The sequence below is a fragment of the Macaca nemestrina genome, chromosome 6, assembly GCF_043159975.1.
Source record: "Macaca nemestrina isolate mMacNem1 chromosome 6, mMacNem.hap1, whole genome shotgun sequence".
NCBI classification, from domain to species: domain Eukaryota; kingdom Metazoa; phylum Chordata; class Mammalia; order Primates; family Cercopithecidae; genus Macaca; species Macaca nemestrina.
In genome coordinates, this window is record NC_092130.1 from 14,198,176 (window position 1) to 14,221,749 (window position 23,574).

The following is a 23,574-nucleotide window of genomic DNA, read 5'->3' on the forward strand; positions in this document are numbered from 1 at the left end:
TTGTTAATTTGAGGTCTTTTTTTAAATGTAAGCTTGTATAGCTATAACTTTTCCCTTTTGTACTGCTTTGCTATATCTTATAGTTTTGGCATACTGTGTTTTTGTCTTCATCTATCGCAAAATATTTTCTCTAAATTTCTTTGTGATTTCTTTTTGGATCTATTGATTGTTTAGAGTTGTGTTATTTAATTTCTAGAAATTAGTACTTTTTTGGTTCCTTGTGTTATGAATTTTTATCTTCATCCCATTGTGGTAGGAGAAGATACTTTGCATGATATCTATCATTTTAAATCCACTGAGACTAATTTGAGGCCTAACATATTGTCCATCCTAGAAGACGTCCATGTGCACTTGAGAAGAATGTGTACTCTGTTGTTATTGGTTAGAGTGTGCTATATATGCCTGTTAGATCTAGCTGGTTTATTATGTTGTCCAAGTCCTCTACTTCTTTACTTATCTTCTGTCTGGCTGTTATATTCAATATAGAGAGCAGGGTATTGACGTCTCCTATTATTACTGTAGAATCGTTTATATCTTTCATCATTTCTGTCCATTTTTCTTTATATATTTTGATGATCTGTTATAAGGTAAATTAATGTTTGTAATTGTTAGATCTTGCTGTATTGAAACTTTTATTAATACGTAATGTCTTTGTCTCCTAAAAACCTTTTTGATTTAGTCTGTATTGTCATATATAGTATAAGCCAGTCCTGCTCTGTATTGGTTACTGTTTAGATGGAATATCATTTTTCATCCTTTCAGTTTCAACCTATGTGTGTCTGGATCTAAGGTCAGACTCTTAGGGACTGCATATGGTTGAATTATTTTTAAACATCCATTCTGCCACCTGTGTCTTTTTATTTAAGAGTTTAGCCAATTTACATGTAAAGTAATGAATATAAAGGAAGGATTTACCTAAATCATTTTACTGTTTGTTTTCCATATGCTTTTAGCTTTTTTGTTCCTTATTTCCTATATTACTGACTTCTTTTTTATTTAGTTGATTTTCTTTGTAGTAAAATACGTACATTCTCTTCTCTTTTTTTAGTGTTATGTTCTTTAGCTATTGTCCTTGTAGTTACTATGAGGATTTTATTTAACATTCTAAGTTATAATACTCTAATTAGAATTTATAACAGCTTAACTTAACCTACAAAAACTTTGCTTTTTTAACAGCTCAGTCCCCACTTCTTTTAGTCGTTGATGTCACAAAGTTACATCTTTATACATTGTGTGTTCAAAAACACAAGCTAATGAGTTTTAAAAAGCATTGGTATTTTAAACTGTCCAGAGAATAAAATGTAGAGTAACAATACACAGTTACAATCATACTACTTTTTAATCTAATAGTTTTAAAAATATATATTAGTCTTTTAAATCCCAAAGGAAACAAAAAGTGGAATCACACAACATTGTTAAAATAATTTTATAATTTCCCATGTATTTACTTTTACAGAGATTTTTATTTCTTCATAGGAATTCAAGTTTTACTGTCTAATGTCCTTTCATTTCAACCTTAGCAACTACCTTTATAACTTCTTTCAGAGTAGGTCTTGTGAAAAACAAAAAGTCATAAAGTTTTGTTTATATGGGAAGTCCTAATTTCGCTTTCAGTTTTCAAGAAGAATTATGTGGGATGTAGAATTCTTGGTTATTTTCTTTGAATATATCTTAAAAGAACTCTGCTAATAATTTTACTAAGAAGCCCTCATATATAACAAGTTGCTTTTCCCTTGTTGCTTTCAAAATTATTTCTTGGTCTTTCCACAGTTTAATTACAATATGTCTTGGTGTGGGTCTGCCATTTTGAATGCATTATATTTGAAGTTAGTTGAAATTTTTGGAAGTCAATATTTACATCCTTCATCAAATTTGGGAAGGTTTCAGACTCTTCCTTTTAGTATATTCTCTGCCTTTTTCTCTGTCTCTTTTCTCCTTCTGAGACCCTACAATGTGATGTTGTTCACTTGATGGTGTCCCACAAGTCCCTTAGGCCTATTCACTTAAAATACTTTTTTATTTTTGTTCCTCAAACTTGATAATTTTCACTGTCCTATGTTCAACTTCAGATTCTTTCTTCTGTCTGCTTAAATCTGTCTTTAAATCACTCTAGTAAATTTTCTATTTTAGTTATTGTACTTTCCAGTTCCAGAATTTTTTTAGGTTTCCTAGTTTTTAATTGATATTCCCATTTTCTTATACATTGTTTTCTTGGCCTTTTCTATGCCTTAAACTTGCCCAATTTGTTCTGTAAGACAGTAGTCTTAAAGTATTTGTCTAGTAGATCCACCATCAGCTCTTTTTCAGGAAGAGTTTCTGTTCCTTCATTTCTCTCCTTTGAATGGGCCATGCTTTTCTATTTTTTTGTATGCTTTGTGATTTGGGTGTGTGGTACACTGGACATTTTATTTTAATAATGTGATAACTCTGAAAATTATATTTCCTCCATTCTCTCAGGTTTGCTGTTTTCTTTTTTCTTTTTTTGGTTTTGCTTTTGTTTTTTTTTTTTATTGTTGTAGGCTGTATCTGTATAGAGGATTAATTAGAGGTATAAACTCAAAGTCTTCTCTGGTGTTTTCTGAGCCTGTGTCTTCCCCTGTGCATGGACAATGACTTTCAAATTTCTCCATATATGAAATTACTTTTTTTTTTTTTTTTTTTTTTGAGATAGGATCTCACTCTGTTGCCTAGGCTGGAAGGAAGTGGTAAGTGGCATGATCTTGGCTCACTCCAACTTCCATTTCCTGGGTTCAAGTGATTCTCCTGCCTCAGCCTCCTGTGTAGCTGTGATTACAGATGTGTACCACCATGACTGGCTAATTTTTGTATTTTTAGTAGAGATGGGGTCTCACCATGTTGGCCAAGCTGGTCTTGAACTCTTGACCTCAGGTGAGCCACCTGTCTCAGCTAGGATTACAAGTGTGAGTCACCATGCCTGGCCTGCAATTACTTTTTAATATCCTTGTTTTCAATGTCTGGCTCCCAAAAGGAAGAAAAAGAGAGAAATGAAGGAGAAAAATTTATTGGTCCTTTAAGTTCCCTGGAAATCATTTCAATTAGAGGAGAACAGCTTGCGACAATAAGGAGGGGGAGTCACAACAAAAGTGGGCACTGCCTCTTTGTCTGCACCTCTGTGATCAGAAACAGAAGTCAGTAATCACAGCAAAGATCTCTGACATTTGGAAAGCAGGGTTATTTTTCATCCACCCTGGCCCTGCAATCTGTGTGTGAGCTGCTGGGGGCAAGGGATGGGTAGCTCTTATTGTGCTATGAGGTGAAATGGTCATAAATTAACTGAAATGTACCATCTAAGCCTTTCCGTGGAAGTTGCAAGCCTTCAACAGACTCCAGAGTTTCAAAATATTTACATTCTGCCAGTGCGATTTTTGTGTAGGTAGGGAGACAGATTTCTAGTGCTCCCCACTCTTCCACTTTGTCAGAAGCCTTCCATCCATGCTTTATTAACCACAGGATAAAATAATATAGCAGATGGGATAGCATTGTGAAAAAATTAAGAGAATTGGAGGAAGGCAAATTATTATGTATAAAAAAGTAACTTAAAAAATCATTATTTTCTCCAAAGCACCTGGTGACTTTATACTGAGGTATGATTTACACAGAGTGAATGCATAGATCTTAAGAACACAATCAATTTTAACAAATATATACACCAGTAACCTACATGCCTGTTAAAATATAGGGCATTTCCTTTATCCTAGAAATATTTCTCATGCTTCTTCACACCCAGTTCATTCCCCTCACTCAAAGCAAGAACTCTTCTGATTTTCATCACCATTGATTTGCCTTGCCTGTTCTAGAACTTTGAAGAACTGGAAGTATAGAATACATAGCCTATTGAGCCTGAATTCTTTCCCTCAACATAATGTCTTTGAGATTAACCAGTGCAGATTTTGTCTCCCTTTTTACTTCCATGTAGTATTCCATTATAAATAAAGGTACCCTTTATTCAATAATCTATCCTTTTCTAGTTAGATAAGAGAAAGAAGGATTGTTTCTAGGTTGTAGCTCTTACTAGTAAGGCTGCTATTAATATCCTTGTACAAGGTTTTTGTGGACATATATTTTTGTTTCTCTTAGACGAACACCTAGAAACATCATGCAACTTCACAAGAATCTAATTTAAGCACGAACCCTAAGAGTGATTTCCTCAAGTGTCACGGCTATTTTAATATTCAAGCTAGAGGAATTACAATATAATTTTCTAAGACTCTGCACCCCATACTGAAGATGGCCTCTTCTGCCAAAGGGGGACCTATCCTGCCAAAGAACATAAGTATAATCTTCATCAAGTTGCAGCTTTCCTTCCTCTGAGCTCTCTCTCTGTGACTGAAAACAGTAAGAAAATGCCTGAAGTCAGGCCTAGAACATTAAATGGTAATAGACTCCAAGCAACAGCAGAAGATAGAGCTGATTAAAATGTATCTTTGGGGCAAGAGTAGAAATAAGTGTGTGTGTGTGTGTGTGTGTGTGTGTGTGTGTGTGTGTGTGTGTGTATCTGTGGACAATTTCCTTTTACTTATTCCTAATGGTCCTGAAATTTAATGGATTAATGGAAATTAAAGGATGAAAATCAATTTGATGCCTTACAAAAATACCATATTAAATTTCCTTCTATAAAACATAATACCACAAATTATCCATGATAAAAAGAGTACTAATACTCTTATTTCTATATAGGTTAAAAAATAGGTGAAAAGAAAAACTTTCCCCTTAATCATTTTATTTAGAAACCTATGAAATAGCCTATGGCATGATGAGTGAAAAATTTTGAAAAGAATGCCTGTCTCAACCTTGTCCTCTATGTCAGGGGTTTGACCGTGTAACTCAGAGGTTGAATACATTATTTTAGTTTACCCAATCATCACTTATCCTGTTAAATTGTAAGTTACCTTTAAAATGTCAAATATCAAATGTTAGTTACCTACTTTTTTCCACTCCACGAAATGCAGCATTATCATTCTATGCATCAAAATATTTCCAAGTGATGTGATTTCACCTTTAGAATTTCTGACTAACTGGGGTTTGGTACCCAGGGCTACAGTATTATTAGTGAACAAGCTGAAGAGCAATATACAATATTTGTGCAAAACAGGGTTCCCTCATTGTAAAATCAGTGCAGCCCCTCTGTTACAGGCAACGTTTATGCAACAAAAGGAGTGTTTCAATAAATGTCCAAACTAAGCCAGGAGAACAATCTGGGAGATGATGATAATGAAATCCTCATATTATTGGTTAAACATAGGCATAGAGGAAAAGGACAACAGTCCAATTACTTAGTATACCAAAGGATTTTTCTTTAAAGAGATAACCTATGGATCAGAATTCCCTGTAGTTACTGGCAGAATATAAAATAGTACTGTTGACCTTGAGGAGTTAGAAGCTGGTCTGTCAACAGGAAACCAGAAATCTAACTTTCAACTGATTGTGCAGTGTCAGCAAATATCAACTTCTCTCACCACTGAATAGAAAGGGATAAAAAAGTGAGAGAAAGGACTTGCATCTGTCATTTCATTAGTAACAAAGAATTTGATTTTTACTCAACTGACCTTTATATCTAATGCTTATTTATGGTTAATATGATTCTATTACTAAACATGTCTTCCCATTACTAAATGTTTAGCAGTTCGCTCTTCAAGCTTAAAATAATGAGACATAGAATGTGTATTCCTTTGGTAGAGGATGAGCAGTTTCAACACAAAGTGCTACTAAAATTAAAATGTTTACATATGCATTTAAGGACTATATGCTGTTAGGATTTACTACATATCTGAAGTTTGGGGAAAATACTCTGAAAATACACAAGAAAGCGAGGCACAGTGGCTCACGCCTGTAATCCCAGCACTTGGGGAGGCCAAAGCAGGTGGATCACAAGGTCAGGAGATCAAGACTATTCTGGCTAACATGGTGAAACCCCCGTCTCTACTAAAAATACAAAAACTAGCTGGGCATGGTGGCGTGGGCCTGTAGCCACAGCTACTTGGGAGGCTAAGGAAGGAGATTCACTTGAACCTGGGAGGCAGAGGTTGCAGTGAGCCAAGATTGCGCCACTACACTCAAGCCTCGCAAGCCTCGTGACAGAGCAAGACTCCGTCTCAAAAACATAAAATAAAATTTAAAAAGAAAGAAAATACCAATAAAATTAGGCAATGAATAATGTACTTTTGAAAATTCTAAACCTTTTTATTTCTAAATTAAGGTTCAAAACAGATCCCACCTTATTTATTTTGCTGCTTTATTTTGTAGGCCAAGATTGGGCAACTGATATTCAGTCTCGTGCACTACCTGAGCCAGTCTTGACTGAAACAGGAATCACATCAAAAGGTGAGGCAACAGGATCAGGTGAGTTTCAAAATCAAGTTTCATTTCTTATGCCTATGACTTGGGCTCTCATTTCAGTTCTTTGCAGACAAATCAGATCCAAAACTTAAAGCTTAAGCAGCAAGGACTGAGCTTTATTTGCTCCCTAACATCTCTCATTGTTATTTCCCACTTAACAAAACCAGCTTTCTGGAACCATGGAAGGCTGGAAGGAAAGCTGGGCTCTAACTCTCTTCCCTCCCCCAGGGGAACATGTAGCCTTGTCATTCCTGATTGTTTTAAGAATGGTGTGCTGGAGCAGGCCCAAACTAGCTCATTATTTTGTTAAATCTTCAGCAATTCTGCAAACTTATTCAACATAGCCATTATTAAAAATTAAATTATAGGCCGGGCGCGGTGGCTCAAGCCTGTAATCCCAGCACTTTGGGAGGCCGAGACGGGCGGATCACGAGGTCAGGAGATCGAGACCATCCTGGCTAACCCGGTGAAACCCCGTCTCTACTAAAAAATACAAAAAACTAGCCGGGCGAGATGGCGGGCGCCTGTAGTCCCAGCTACTCGGGAGGCTGAGGCAGAAGAATGGCGTAAACCCCGGAGGCAGAGCTTGCAGTGAGCCGAGATCCGGCCACTGCACTCCAGCCTGGGCGACAGAGCGAGACTCCGTCTCAAAAAAAAAAAAAAAAAAAAAAAAAAAAAAAAATTAAATTATATAAATATACAATGGAATTAATTATGTGAAAAACAGAAGTAATAAATACTCAAAGGTCAACACTTCAGTATCTTTTTCCAAAAGCAACTGCTATACATTACCACAAAGTTACCATAAGTTTTGTAGGTTGGAAGTCTGCAGTCAAATCGTTCCCATGCTCCCTCTGAATGCTCAGGAAGGGGGAAAGGGGGAGGAAATTCCTGCTTGCTTTTTCCCGTTTCTGGTGATTACTAGTAATTCTTGGCATCCCTTGGCTTGTGCCCGTATAGCTTCAATTTCTGCCTCTGTCTTCACAGGGCCTTCTGTGTGTTTCTTCTATGTCATCAAATCTTTCTCTCCATTGACATTAGGAGTCACCCTAATCCAGTATGACCTCATCTTAACTTGATTACATTTGCAAAGACCCTATTTCCAAATAAAGTCCACATTCACAGGTACCAAAAGTTTTAGAATTTCAACATATCCTTTTCGAGAGAGACAATTCAATCTACAACTTCATAACTTAAGTAAAATTTACCACATTTTACTCTTATCTTATGTTCATGGGCTTGCTTACCCCCGTTGCGTGGCTATGGTGTAAATTCCATCCAATGATGTGCTACTGAGCATTTCTCCCCAACTCTGTACTTGGTTACTGTAGTTAGTGTATTGATAGCTTGAAAACAGAGTGGAAATGTTTGTACTATGGAAACCAGCAAACACCACAAATCAGGGCTCGATTTATTGTTTTGACTGCAATACAAATCCCTACAGGGCCAGAGAATAAATATGTTACACTTTGTGCACCATATGTTTTCTGCAGCAACTACTCAACTCTGTGGTTCTAACATAAAAGTAAACACGGACAATACATAAACAAATAAGCTAGTAGTACTCATTGAACTTTATTTAGAAAGACAAGTGGTAGGCCAGATTTACCGTGTGGGCTGTAGTTGGTGACCCTTACTCTAGGATTAAGAAAGTAATGGAGAAAATGTTAATAATATAGATAAATTTCAGAGAGTCATGTCTGTAGCTGTAACATTATTAATAGTACAAACAAAACTAAGACCTATTATCTTAGTGCTTGAAAACAATTATTTGAATCAGCAAAGAAGTTGGTCATTGGTGAATTAGTGACGTTCCAATATATTTATTGATTTGTCTTATGAATGTAAATTAGAATACCAATATTCATGTCAGAATGTGCTATAGTAATTGATCAACTATTACCAATACATTGGTAATAAATACCAGAGTTTGACAAAAATCAAGGGAATAGTCTTCAAAAATCAACTGACTGTGTAAAATTTACCATAAAGAATATCACATATGTTGTTACTATTTGTAACTTGTGTCCTATGTATTCTAACATTCATGCTAAAGTTATGTATCCTTATATGTGCATACTTTTTTTTTCTGGAGAGTCATTTGTTAAACATTTTTTAGCACATTGCTGCCCAAACCACTAAGATTTGTCACGATTCCTGCAAATGGCAGTATTCATATCGGCAATGTAAACTCTAATAGGATAGTGATTTGAACCAAAAGTGTAGAAAGAGAGTGAAGTAGCAGAATCTTTTACCACTTCCTAAGATTGGTAAGAGCAAAGCCTTAAAGGTACAATGACCACCTAAGTTACATCTGAATTTGTGACGTTTTTGGTACTGATGGTTTGGACCTGTCTTTCTGCCTTCGTTAGGGCCAGCCAGACTTTGAAGCTGGGTTCTGTTTATTTTTTGCTTTTCAAAGGGCATTGACTTATTTGTATATTTAGCCCAAGCTTCATTTCTTCATATGTAAAATAAAGATCGTCAAGGTACCTTTGCAATATAAATATTAGAGAATTAAAGCAAGGAAAACAAAGATAATGCTTATTACATAAGTGCCCAGTAAAAACATGCTATAACAATTGCTCCCCATGAATTCTGCTGTTACTAACATAAATATAAGTGTTTCTAGGAGGTCTCAGTTTTCTGAGAATCCAAGTAGCCTATGTCAGTTGCTATAGGTAGGTAGAAACGACATCTATGAAATAAAATATAAATAATTCAATTTTTGTTTATTTTTCCTGAAGACATTCCAATGTATAAGCAAGAGGACTGGTTCTTGTGGTATCATAGCATAAAATATCTCATGGCAGAAACTATTTTGGTTGCACATAATTATGTCCATTCATCCAAGTACCTAGTCTGGCCAATGTCAGTAGGTAGAAATGCATGTTGAGTTCCATCTCAGGGAGATCACTGCCTGTAAAATCAAGCCATCAGCGAAGAAGTGGTTATGGCATGATCATTTTTACATTGTGTGACAAGTTCCTGTAGTACTGTCAACAAATATAAACTTTAATCTCCACAAGGAGAGTTTCTGTAAACTGTATGTCACACTAATGCTTTTATTTTGCATGGTTCTTTTCCTCAGAGAAATTCCTTTTACCTTTACTTCTTTACTACAATTGTAATTCATTTCTGACTGACATGCTGACAAATCTATTCAATTTCTTTATATTATTGTACAGCCATTGATTATTCAACATATTTGAGCTCCCTATTTTTCTTTTTTAAAATAAATACTGCTCCCATTGTCTGCACAGAGATGGCTTTGAATACGCATTTAAGTTCAAGAGGGAAGTAGATGTCCCCTATATTAGGCTTGCCATGTCTAATTTGAAATTTATAGCTTGACTTTGCGCAGTTAATTGAAATCATTTCCTCGTCATCAAAAATGTCCTTTAGAATTTAACTTTTATCAGAATCAATAAAGTGTGGTTTTAAAGACCAGTTCGGCATATCTGTCTATACATAATAACTGAACAAAATATTGCGATACCAATGGTGTTTTAAGGTCAATTTAAGTCAGGTCAGACCAATGGCAAATTGGTCTAATCACAATGGGAAAGAAGTAGTGATACTTTACTAGGTGGTTGGATAACATGCTATCTGTACTATCTCTTTTCTCCAAACTCTTTCTTTCTTTGATCCTAAAGACGTTCACACCATGTTCCTCAAGGCCGCATTACAATTCTCTATTCATCTTGACTTCTGATTAATTTATAAGCATTGTTCTTTCTACCACTTGAATCCCTGCAGGCATTCATATTCTAACTTATCAATGCTTAGCTTCCCTTCCTGCTTAAATGGGACCATAATGAGTAGGGAGGCAAGGATATATTCAGAATTGCTTTGTATTTAAAACAATGGATCTCTTTCTTTCTCATCATCTTTGAGGACAAGGACCTCACTCACCTAAGCCTCTGCACAGTTTTAGACACATTAAATTGGTACAAAGCTTGTATTTGTTGACCAACAAAATTAATGAAATCCCATAAAGGTGCTGATTTATACTTTAATTTCTTATGTTCTATCACAATAATTAAAAAAAAAATTGTACTTGAAGGGCTCACCTTGCTTTCTATCTTACTAAGACCATCTTCCTAGCGTCTACGTTTTCTTCTGAAATTGGTTCCTTCCTTGCTGAAGTGTCACCCATGGTGATTATAAACTTTGGTATATGTCATTGATAGATCAATATTTTATAAACTGAAAAATTGAAAACTTTGATTCATGACATCACTTCACTAATACTTTAAAATATATCCCAGTTCAGTATTATAATAAAAATGAAAGCAAAACAAACTTAAGTAGCCTTTGTTTTATACACTTGTTTAAGCCAGGTTTGCTAAAACAAAGTTAATTTTTCAGTGAGCCTCGCAAATTACATTTTTAAAAACTGCACAGATCTGATCCTATCACAGGAAAAGGCAAAAAATTACAATGGACAATTGTGCTGATGACCATTCTATGGCTGAATAAATCAAGTATGATAGCATTACATGTTTCTAACATGATTCTTAGTTATTTCTAGGCTTAACACTGTCTTGTATGTTTTATTTTCCATGTATGGCAAGAAAGAAGTGCAAACATTCCAAATTCAGTAATCACATTGGTATCTCAATAGTTCGTTCAATTATTATAGACAGACAGATAGATATGCATACTTGTCTTCAGAACCACATACTCATGCCCTCTTCATTAGCTCTTTTATTTTAAAAATCTAGGAACAAGTGTGGAATTTATGTTAAAAATTTTCCAGCAATCCAACACAATTTAATACTTTTATTATTGACATTCCTTTAGTTTTTAAAATCATCATTGATTGATTAGTTTATCTTTTTATTGTTGTTCTGTTTTACCTTCTCATGCTGAGTTTCTAATAACCATTAGATGATAGAACTGCTGCAAAATGGGTATCTTACCCTATTTTGCCTTGAATGCAACAATGTTGCACATTACCAAATCAAGGCATAAGTAACTGTTCTTCACATTCTGTAATAGCTTAAGGCAGCATCATATTTGTTGGTCTTTCGTGTCCTTTAACTGTCATAACTAATGGAGACTCTCTTCTCGGAAATTGAGTGGGGAAGGCATTCCTGTAGAGTGTGCCATTTCCAGACAATGTTCTCTTAATTTTTTAATGCAACTATTATTGTGATTTATAATTGCATCAGTGGTTCTTCGTAATCTTTTTCAGGATATGTTTGTTGTTATTAGTGAAATCCTTAAGTCTTTGGAAGAGATGTTTTACAACCCTATTTAATAATATAACACTCTCCTGAAAAATTATGCAATCTTATAACTTCTTTTAACAGATCAGATTTATACCTGCAAACTTTAAAGAGCTTCCTAAACTTAAATAGTCGTGAGTTGGGGGCATGTTGAATTTGAGGGGAGTTATTTTATTATGTAGATTTGGAAAAAAATACAAAGTATCTATTGTTTTATAATTCTGAACTGTTTCCTACATCAGAGAATTCACAAGTGACTGCCTATGATGTGGTTTGAAGACATTGGTAACTTGTTGAAGTTCTTTCTTATATCATCATTTTTGGATTAAAACTGTCTGCTAATTAATGAATTCTAACTGGGTGGAGCATATCAAAATGTGTTTTCTATAACTGTTGTATTAGCTTGAGTTAACAAAGACTAGTAGCTATCTGGGAGAAGGCAGAAATATTTTATTAATAGGAAAAATATGTTCAAACTACATTGGAGCTCCAGCATTACAAAATCTTTTAAATAGAAAATTCAGCAGAAGGAGAGTCTCTATTGGACTATGTCTGTAGGGTCTATTATCCAAGATACTGGAAGGAGCTTGCTATGAATACGTTTCTGTCTTATAGTATGCATCTTGAGAATAGTGGATTAGCAAGGCTCCAGCATATGAATTATATATGCCTCTTGATAGTGTATCAGCACAATAATTGTAAGACAGAATTTCAATAAATTCCTCCACTTACTCTTCCCCAAATTCCTCAAAAGCAGGTTTTGGTTATGGTAAAGTTTTGGCCATTATTTCTTATATATTCAAAAAGTTATGGAGAAAAGAAAAATCTAATGCAAATAAATACATTTAACAAAATTAAATATTAGTTTAGAATTCGATATTTATTTATATATATATTTTTTAAATTACTAGATGCCAGAGGTAGAGCTTAAAAAAAGGTTTGGCTAGAATTTAGAATCTATCACTCTAATATTTATTCAATGTATATAAAACGAGTTCATGAATAATATGGAAGTCAACAATGGAAGCGGGAGGGTCTATTGAATTACTTCTGGAATAACACAAAGAAAATGTAAAGGAATCAAACCAGATAGATACAACTGGGCAAAGAGATGTTAGAATGTGTGGCCAGCATAATGATTTTATTTTATTTTTTAAATAAAGCACCTAGGAATTATCCCTATGGAAATAGGAACTTAAAAGGTAGGATAATGAATCCAGGTGAACTAATCAAGTCATAACATCAATTATCAGAAAACCTTTCAGACTCTGAATTTATATATATTCTGTTACAAAATAATAAAAACAGGGCATAAAGTTATTGAAAGTCTTTCATACCAGAAGCAACATCAGACATTATAATATTTGGAAACAATTTCTAATTTCAGGATTATAGATGTCAGCAAGTATTCATTCCAGTTATGTGCAAAAAAAAAAAAAAAAAAAAAAAAAACCCCAAACACACTACTTGGTCCACATTCTAGCAAAAAGCTGTTCTGGCAAAGCAAACATGACTATAGGAGATGAAAAATTATCTTAGAAGAGCAGAAAAATATCAGTACATATCAGCAAGTTCTTTCTTGTGTTTTTTTAAGATAGAGTAAGCATTAATCATGGAATTTTGAAGGCAATGAAGAAGAAAGTGGGAAGAAAGGTAGGAGAGAAGAAAGGAAAAGAGAATATCCACTTGAGCTATAATGAACATCACAAAACCCTAAGGTTTTGTTCATATTACCCTCTCAAATTTTCTGGAATATTTGCAGGTTAATAGGATGATCTCTATATTGGTAATTCGTGGGGGCACATAAATAATCAGCTATTATATATGCTATATATAGTATTTATATATACTTTTTATAAAACTGTTATTAAATTCAGACCTTGAATTAAATCACCCAGAAACTGATATTCCAGCAAAATATTACTTAAATGTCTTTAGACAATAGGATGTGAATTTTCAGCTTTGACATATTAATTTCAGCCAAAATATATCCTTTTAGAAACTTTTCTACTTCTTTCCATCCCCTAAAGTATCTGAACTGAGGTTGTAGACTGTCTTAGTGTTTACTCCAGGGCTAATGATGTGTGATGGCCATGTCTCATACATGTTACACAATTTACAATATACTATTTAATTTACTATCTGGCTAGATTGTTTTGTTGTACAGGGAGACTCAAATGGAACATATTTCATTATCTTAGCTCCTAGAAGAACACTGTGGAGATTGAAATGGGTTTAAATTGGCATGCCTCACATTATGCTAGGTTTCAAAAAGACAGAGCCCAGGTGCTTTTAGCTAAATCAGGCAAATGATCTTGCCAAAATTCTTCAATATAACATTCCTTGGTTACACATGAATATCGTCCTATATAGAGGCTGCCTCCTTAGCTGGAAAGAATGGACATTTTGAGAGAGAGAATATTAAGAAAATTGAATCATTGTTGCAAAAACAGAACAAGAAATTCTATCTTCACAATATCATAAGCTAAGATATTTGTATCTAGCATTCACTTTAGTAATCCCTCAGGTTTCAAACTCTCTCTTACATAACATTTGTGCAGTTTCTACATCTTTCTCAGATGTCCTGTGATTTTCCTCTCAACAAACACCACAGGCAGAAGAGAACCACCAGCAGCTTCTCGCATACCCTGTTCCATGACCTGTCTGACTTATTGAATAAACTTAGGCTTTCCTCTGTGAGTCCCTTTAGCAGAAATTCAAAGTTTTCTTTAAATTTCATCACATGTGATGGTGGCTACTCACGTACACAATCCATACATGTAACTGGTGGTGTAGGGAAGGGAGGCCACAGGCTTTGTATTTTATGAGGTAAGCAGAAAAAATACATATGCCATCTAGAAAACCGCTTCTAGGATTCATTATAGAATCGGCACATCTTGTTTGAAGAAAATAAACATGCACGCAAAATAATAAAAATAGGTGGAAATAAATAGAAGGTGAGACTTTGAGAGCTCTGAAGCTGATAGTAAGGAGGGAAAAGGCCTGGTCTAGGTGGGAAAGGGGCCCAAAGAAAAAAGTGTGTGTGTGTGTGTATGTATGTGCGTGCATGTGCATATGTGTGTGTGTGTGTGTGTGTGTATGTCTGTGTGTGCGCATGCATGATTGTGTATTAAAAATGGAGAAGGCAGATGAAAAAACACAAAGGAGAGAAAGGGGCTGCAGAGAGAGATGACAGGAAAGAATGTAAAACTTCTATGGCAGGAGCGCCAAGAAAGATATTCCTCAGGAGAGCAAGAAAGCTTCTGGAGAACTTTAAAGCCTAATAAAAACAAACAAACAAACAAACAAACAAACAAAAAACAAAACAAACAAAAAAAACCGAGCCTTTTGCAATGCAAGGCCCAATATGCTATTAATTGTGCTATTATCAACACTGCTGTACCGATGACTACCCCTGTATGAGTGAGTGACTGAATATTAAGAAACAGAATGGCGTTTCCTGTCTGTGTTGACATGGTAAAGAGGAGAGGCTGCAGGAAGATATCTCATGCCAACCTAGATCCCATTAGGGATTTGCAGAAGTCTCATTGGAAACATCGATCCTTCATAGAATGTGGAATTGCAGTTGAGATCATAACAGTTTTTTGTTTTTTTTTTCCTGGAATTCAAGGGGCAGCCTGCATCTGAAAGAGGTCTAGCTGGCATCTATCTGCATCCAGAAGTCTTTACCCCACATGTTCGGGTAAGGTAAACAAGTAAAATGAAGCAAGCAGGAGACGCTGGAGATGATGGAGACTGTGGGAACCTGAGGTCTCCCGCCATTCCTAGAGAGCTCTGCTGCTTCTTAGTTTCACAGTATGTGGGCCATGTGAGAGTGTACACTCAGTGTTGCTACAGTTATTTTTTTTTCCAAGAGAAGCTCCAAGTCTAAATATTTAGATACAAACCTCTTCATTTAAAAAATCTGTGGGCCAGATAGATATGAGATCTACCAGTTTGCAAACTCTCCTGTATATCTTAGCTGAAATTTCACTCTTTCATGTACAACCAATTAAAACAGTACATAAATCAGTTCTTTTTCATCTTACAAATAACGCAAATCCAAAATGTTCAGTTTTCCCTTCCTTAAGGAATGGGTCTCATTTAATATTCTAAGACTGAGTCCCAGACAGTACATCCGTATTTCAGAAAGCATATTCAGGAACTTGAGAGTGTCAGAAACAGTGGAATGTCCTCTGCATTGCTAGACGGAACTTTCTTCTCTGAAAAGGGCAAAGGCGTGAAGCAGCCATCTCCTAGGGGTGGGTCCTAGAAGGCACCTCCTGATACTACAAATACGTACCACTGAGCTAAACTCAGTTACACAACTTACTGTAAAAAATAAAATAAAGGACATTGAAAATATAGACCTTTTCTGACTGCTCACTTGCCTGTCTAAAAATTCTATTATCTTGGAGGAAGTATAGACCACAAATCTTGGGAGGACCAGCACAATAGATCCCTCTGTATGTTTGGTATTAGAGTGTGGCTATAACAATGACAATTTCCCGCCATTCCCACATCCATTCAAAATCCTCAATATCATTAAACTAATCCACTAGATGAAGCATTGTTAATTTCACTCATTCTCAATTAATTTGTGGGTGACCTGAAACAGCGATAAAGTTAAATGAATTTTTTAAACATGTGGAGCCATTTCAAAAAATAATTTTTGAAACATTAATTTTTATTGAAGAAATATTTCAAAACTAGAGAAAAGCAGAATAATAGGTATTACAGATACTCATGTATCCCACCAACTAGAGTTAACAAGTGTTAAAATATTGCTGTATTAGTTCTCTATTTCTTGAAACAAATTTTTAGATAAAAGCAGAGTATGCAAAAGCTCACATGGAGCTGAATTGTTTGCAGATAAAGGAAGACTCAAAATGTTGCTCACTGGGCAACCCCATTGCCCCTAAACCTTCAATGTTCCACTGAGGGGTGAACAAGCAAGAGTCAATCAGGCATTGATAATCAAAGATAAAGAAATACTACTTTTAAGTTCATTTGAATTTAAACATTATGCTAGCTGAATTTATATCCTCCAAAAATTTATTTGTTAAAACCTAACGCCAAATGTGATGTTATTTGAAGATGGACCCTTGGAAGGTGATTTGGTCATGAGAACAGAGCCCTCCTGAAGGGAAATAGTACCCTTATAAAAGAGGGCAGATAGCTCCTTGTTCCTTTGGCCATATGAGAACAGAGCAAGATCATTGTCTGTGAATAAGGAAGCAGGCCCTTGTCACACAGCGAATCTGTTGGTGCCTTGATCTTGAACTTCCTAGACTCTAGAACTGTAACCATTGACAAACCTGAACAAAAACAAGCAATGGGGAAAGGATTCCCTATTTAACAAATCGTGTTGGGAAAACTGGCTACCCATATGCACAAAGCTGAAACTATACCCCTTCCTTATACCTTATAGACAAATTAACTCAAGATGGGTTAAAGACTTAAACATAAGACCTAAAACCATAAAAACTCTAGAAGAAAACCAAGGCAATATCTTTCAGGACATAGGCATGGGCAAAGACTTCATGACTAAAACATCAAAAGCAATGGCAACAAAAGCCAAAATTGACAAATGGGATCTAATTAAACTAAAGAGCTTCTGCACAGCAAAGGAAACTATCATCCGAGTGAACAGGCAACCTACAGAATGGGAAAATGTTTTTGCAATCTATCCATCTGACAAATGGCTAATATCCAGAATCTACAAGAAACTTAAACAAATTTACAAGAAAAAAACAACCCCATCAAAAAGTGGGCAAAGGATATGAACAGACACTTCTCAAAAGAAGGCATTTATGTAGCCAAAAACATATGAAAAAAAGCTCATCATCGCTGGTCATTAGAGAAAAGCAAATCAAAACCACAATGAAATACCATCTCACACCAGTTAGAATGGCAATCATTAAAAAATCCGAAAATAACAGATGTTGGCAAGGCTGTGGAGAAATAGGAACACTTTTACACCGTTGGTGGGAGTGTAAATTACTTCAACCACTGTGGAAGACATTGTGGTGATTCCTCAAGGATCTAGAACCAGAAACACCATTTGACCCAGCAATTCCATTACTAGGTATATACCCAAAAGATTGTAAATCATTCTACTATAAAGACACATGCACACATATGTTTATTACAGCACTATCCACAATAGCAAAGACTTGGGACCAACCCAAATACCCATCAATGATAGTCTGGATAAAGAAAGTGTGGCACATATACACCATGGGATACTATGCAGCCATAAAAAAGGATGAGTTCGTGTCCTTTGCAGGGACATGGATGAAGCTGGAAGCCATCATTCTCAGCAAGCTAACACAGGAACAGAAAACCAAACACTGCATGTTCTCACTCATAAGTGGGAGTTGAACAATGAGAACACATGGACACAGGGAGGGGAACATAACACACTGGGACCTATTGGGGGTTGGAAGGCTAGGGGAGAGAAAATATTAGAAGAAATATCCAATGTAGATGATGGATTGGTGGGTGCAGCAAACCACCATGGCACATGTATACCTAGGTAACAAACCTGCACATTCTGCACATGTATCCCAGAACTTAAAGTATAATAATAATAATAATAAAAATAAAATTTTTAAAAAGAAAAACAAATGTTTATTGTTAAAGCCACCTAGTCTATGGTATTTTTGTTATAGCAGCCTGAACAGACTAAGGCATTTCACAAATGTAAATTTTCTACACAAGTAGTAACAATAAGACTATACCTTCCTGCCTGCCTGCCTGCCTTCACTTCTTCTTTCCACCTTTCTCCCGCCCTCCTTCCTCCTTTTCCCCCTCTCTTCTTGCATTCCTTCCTTTTTTCTTTCTCTGTTTCCTTTTAAAGGAGTTACTGGTTTTATTTATTACACATGAAAACATTGTGTGTTCTGACTTTGTTATTTATTTATATTCGAGGGACTTCAGGAAATTTCTCAAAACTCTTTGACCCAATTAGAAAATGAATCTGAATGCCTAGCTATTACACGTTCAGAAGTAAACTGTGCTATATAACTTCAAAATCATCCGTCTGAATACTATGTATTTTTAAATATTACATGATTGGTTATAATATAACAAGTGTTTCATTTTTTCCATAAAGTCAAATACATTTAAACTTCACAGAAAAGCAATAACAAAATGATGCTAAAATGCAAAAACACAACTAGAGTAGAATTAACTCTACTCTATGATCTTTTGTGCCTGAACTTAAATATGGGTCACATTCAGATGCCTAGCTTGATACTGCTGTAATTTTAAGCACTACCTTTGCAATACTGGATTGAAATAATAAGAACACTAATTACATAGAGAGGTGAAACTCACAATTCTGAAACAGAAATTCACCCAGAGTTTCTCTTGCCACTTGGGCCATGAGCTACTTAAACAATATTGAACAGTATGGTAGTTGACAAGCAGAAAACATGGGTCTCAACATGTCAGGCGGTCTATTTCTGTGCAGCGCAGCTAAAGCAAACACTTCATTTTGCCCCGAAAAACTAAATTTGTCTAATTTACCTGTGACACAAGCCCCCCAAGAGTTCCTGAACAAGTTTTGTACCATGTATTCCACACGCTTCAAAAGTAAGAAATAAATATGATACGACTTACCCCTACCTTCGTTCCAGTAACTCCTGCCTTCATTCACTCATCATTTCTAAAGAAAGAAAAAGCAAGAAGTATTCATTGTTCATGTACCTACCAGTTATATAACTTAATCCAGAATATAATTCAAATTAGCTGCTGAATGGCAGCTTTGCTTTTTAAAAAAAAAAAAAAAAACTTTGATGAGTTGTTGAAAATTGTTTTAATGTTTTCTATCATTAACCATCCACTTTACCAGTTGTAGACCAAAGTAGATCAGGACACATCTGTTCAGGAAACCTAGACTGCTCCCTTTTTCTTCAGAATCCATCTGTCTTTAGATTTTGAGTTAAATACAGTATTTGGATCTATATTGCATTTTGGAATTTTAAAAAATTTCTTTAAATACATTGGAAAAAAGAACACATGAACCAATTTTCCCATTCCTGTTATTTACTTATGTCAACCCCCTCTCCCATTTACTCTTAGTTCTTTAATTGTCTCGTCCCTAAATATATCTACATTAATTTAGGAGAAACAATCAGGCAGCCAAATTCAATATGTACCAAGCAAAATGGACACTGGGAACTTCGCAAGTTAGGCATATATGCTCATCTAGGGATAGGAGGGAGAGGAGAGGGTGGGTATAACAGAGAAATAGTGGAATTAAATTCTCAGATCCCAAAGAGTTAATTTATGCATCTAAGCCTGTGTGTCTGAGAAATGGATTCTATGTATTTGGAATACTTTTAAAAAGTCAGAAATCAAAAGAGAATGGTTTAATATCCAGTGCATTTTGATAGAATTCTGAAAAATAACTAAAGATTGAGGTTTGTTGACACTGGAGAGTTACCTCATTTTCTAATTGCAATTTTATTGAAGTCAAAGTTGAGCACCCTCGTGGGGCCTCCCTGCTATTAGAATAACAAGTTAGGGCTGGCCAAAACACACTGGCTCTATAGCCATTGGGCAAAACAGGCAATAACCCAGCAGTGAAATAACAAGTTGGCACCACTACTTCCTTCTATCGTATGTTGACAAAGAAAAATAATGAAAGCTGCACCAAAAACTGTACTTGAGACAAAAATGCATTTGTATGAAATACTTGATTTGGAGGCAATCAGAATTTTCATTTATAGCAGCTTGTTACCAGAGTGGTACCAACAGTCCTTAGTAATTAAAGGTGCCTTCTATGTCCAGAACCTTGGCGAGAGAAGTAAAAATTCACCCTCTGTTTCTTGAGAATTGCGGTTTTCTAATCATTTTGGAATGATTAGCATTTGGGTGACTAGCGGAGTCACCTCCCCACTTTCTGTTATACAAATAGTTCATCTTGGGAATAGCTTCTGAGGCACCAGACATCCCCTCCACACCTCACTCCCGAAGGTAGCACATTTCATTGTGTGCATCCCTCCCAATTCTGGCTGGCATTCCTTTAAGGAGACCCGACTCTGAACTTTCAGAAGAATGTAATGTTTTACGTTAACACCAAAAGCTCTATACACTGAGGAAGAAAACATCAAGAGATGGAGGTTCAAATAAATTTCTAATCTTTATAGTCCTTTAGTGTTTATATTTTAAAAAAGGAGGCATAATTTATTTCTGATGAAACCGAATTGCTCAGCTCTCCACTAATAGGATCCTCAGGGCAAAAAGGGTAGAGTAAGAGTCACCATAAAAAAAAGAAGCTTCACAATTTTTTGAAGTTTAAACTTGAAAACAATAAATTAATAATTAGGTTTGTCATGATTATTGCACTTTATGATAAATTGTTCTCATTTAGTGAATGGGATTAATGAACTTGAGTGACCCGGAGGATTAGGAAAAGACAAGTAATATTGGTCTAAGAAGCACTGGTGACGATTCCTATTTTGATAAGGAAGTCAACAAGCCATGGGCAGGTGTAATGGCACATCACAATTTTTTTACCCTTCTTCTTATGCTTTTTTTCCCCCCTAGAATTAATTTGACTGTTTGCCAAATGTTTTCCACCTGAAAGCTGACCAGTGCAAAGACCTTTCTGCTCTTGCCACAGAACTGTAGCAGAGTTTCCATCTGGTGCAAACATTTTTTTTTTTTTTTTTTTTGGAGCCCAATCATGGTGATTTATTTTTCAATCAGCCACATAATCAAAGGAATGCTTAAATATCTTATACTGTCATTGTGGAGGGACGGAGCAGCATTCTACAAAAGAATCATCACTAAAGCAATGGAGGTCCATCTGCCTAATTATCCAGCGATGAAGATCGCCTTTAGTAAGCACAATATTAAAACTGTTTTGGGTTCTTCAAAGGTGCTGCATTCCCATCATCTTCCCTTGAAAATAATGAAAGGGAAGGCACAATAATAGAGCGTTAAAGTGGATGGCATGTAGCAAGGGCTCCAGGCAAGCTTTGTGTTTCCTCCTGTGAAAAGTATCACCATTTATTATCACTCATTAAAATTTAATTTTATATGGCATCTTTAAAAGGTCATTTTTTAAATTGGAATTTTGTCGGCAACATTACTGACTGGTTAACTACTGTGAAAAAACAAACCTTCATAGATTTATTGTTTTAAGCTATTATTAAAGAGGCACCTTAAAAAAAACAGAACAAATTATTTCCTTCTTATAGAGCAAGATTGTTCTCCTTTCTAAGTAATTTAGTTTACACAGTATTTTCAGTTGATTTTTGTACTAAAAGCACCTTGGAAACCTAATTAGAAATAGAAAATCATTAGCATATAAAGGGTTTAAACCTATAGCTTAACTATGACAAATTTAAACCAAGACTATGATGGTGAAATGCAAATCACCCTAGCATGGAAAGTGGAGAAGTTCAACTCATATCTTTTCTTTGTACTTACTTCAATCAAAATCTATTATTTTTCTACTGAATCTTATTTTATTATAGACTATGATTACTTTGACTTCTAGTCTAAATTGGTTTTATGTAGCTGTACAGTTGTAATAAATATTAATACTTATACTATCAATATAAAAGAAACCCTTTATTCTCCAAAAGGAAAGAGAAACATTTTTATAGCACCAAAATTTTCAGGCACTTGATACACATTTTATTCTTTAATCATATAAAAAAATTGAGATAGACATTGAGCCTATTTTGGCATCAAGGAAATTGATATTTACGAAAGATAGGAGACATATGCTAAAACCATGCAAGAAGAAGTTAGTTTAATAGGAAACTTAGATTTAACCCAGATCTTCCTGGCTCCAATAGAATTTCCAATACTAGGCTATCTCCTAAAGAAAGTATATCTATTTTCACAAAAAGAAAAGTCAGCAAACTTTCTGTAAAGAGAAAAATAGTAAGTATTTTCTGCTTTTCAGGGTGTACCATCTATGTAGCAACTACTCGATTTTGCCTTTGCAGCACAAAAGCAGCTATAGATAAAATGTAAAGGAATAGGCTAGCTGTGTTCAAATAAAGCATTCTTTTCAAAATTGGGCAGCAGGCTAGGTCAAAGGGTCACAGTTTGCCCTGCACTACAGTATAAGCTGTGTAAAGGCATAAACTTTATTTTTTCAATATTATATAATCCAATGTCTAAAAAAGCAATGATTAATGATATTAAAAATAATGCCAGTTAATACTTATTTTGAGTTTGTTATTGGCTGCTTTTGCATACAATAACTCATTTCTTCTCATAATATCCCTGCAAGTTAGTTACTATTTTTACCCATTTTAGGAGATAAGCAAACTGAGGAATGAATAATTAATTGGTCAAGATAATTCAGCAAGTAAGTCAGGAATCTGGGATTTAAATAATAAAAATGCATAATACACAGTAAGATCTCAATAATTGATTAGTTAAACTAATGAATAAATGAATGATTGAATGAATCAGTATAGAGAGTTAGTCCTGGGTATTCTGAGAAAAAATATATATCTTGGTAATTTAGGAGATACCATTCTTCCAAATGGTCTAGGTTTACATAGCCAGAGGCAATTTTTTTTTTTTTAAAGGAGAGGCAAATCAAATGATGGAAAATGTTAATCTGCTATTGAGGATATATTTCTGTATTTCAATTAATTAAATTAATTGTCTGCTACGGTTTGACTGTGCCCTCCAAAGACTCATGTGTTGGAAACTTAATTCCCAATGCAATAATGTTGGGAGATGAGGCCTCATAAGAAGTGATTGGGCCATAAAGGCAGAGACCTCATGAACGGGTTGACACTGTTAATGCATAAATGGATTAGTCACCGAAAGTGTATGTTGTCGGTTGGGCGCGGTGGCTCACACCTGTAATCCCAGCACTTTGGGAGGCCGAGGCGGGCGGATCACGAGGTCAAGAGATCGGGACCAACCTGGCTAACACGGTGAAACTCCGTCTCTACTAAAAATATAAAAAATTAGCCGGGCGTCGTGGCAGGCGCCT

The 23,574-nt window shown here is 35.3% G+C and overlaps 1 protein-coding gene across 8 annotated transcripts in view; it reads right to left on the reverse strand.

Moving 5' to 3' along the window:
• LOC105480824 (teneurin transmembrane protein 2) overlaps window positions 1-23,574 on the reverse strand; it is a 3,943,693-nt gene that overhangs the window by 2,023,022 nt on the left and 1,897,097 nt on the right. For 7 of the 8 annotated variants that reach the window (XM_071097759.1, XM_071097767.1, XM_071097766.1 and 4 more), the window contains one exon: window positions 19,218-19,263. The gene's annotated coding sequence lies outside the window, so the exon portion shown is untranslated. The remainder of the gene's footprint in view (window positions 1-19,217; window positions 19,264-23,574) is intronic. The other variant, XM_071097760.1, reaches the window with a different exon arrangement.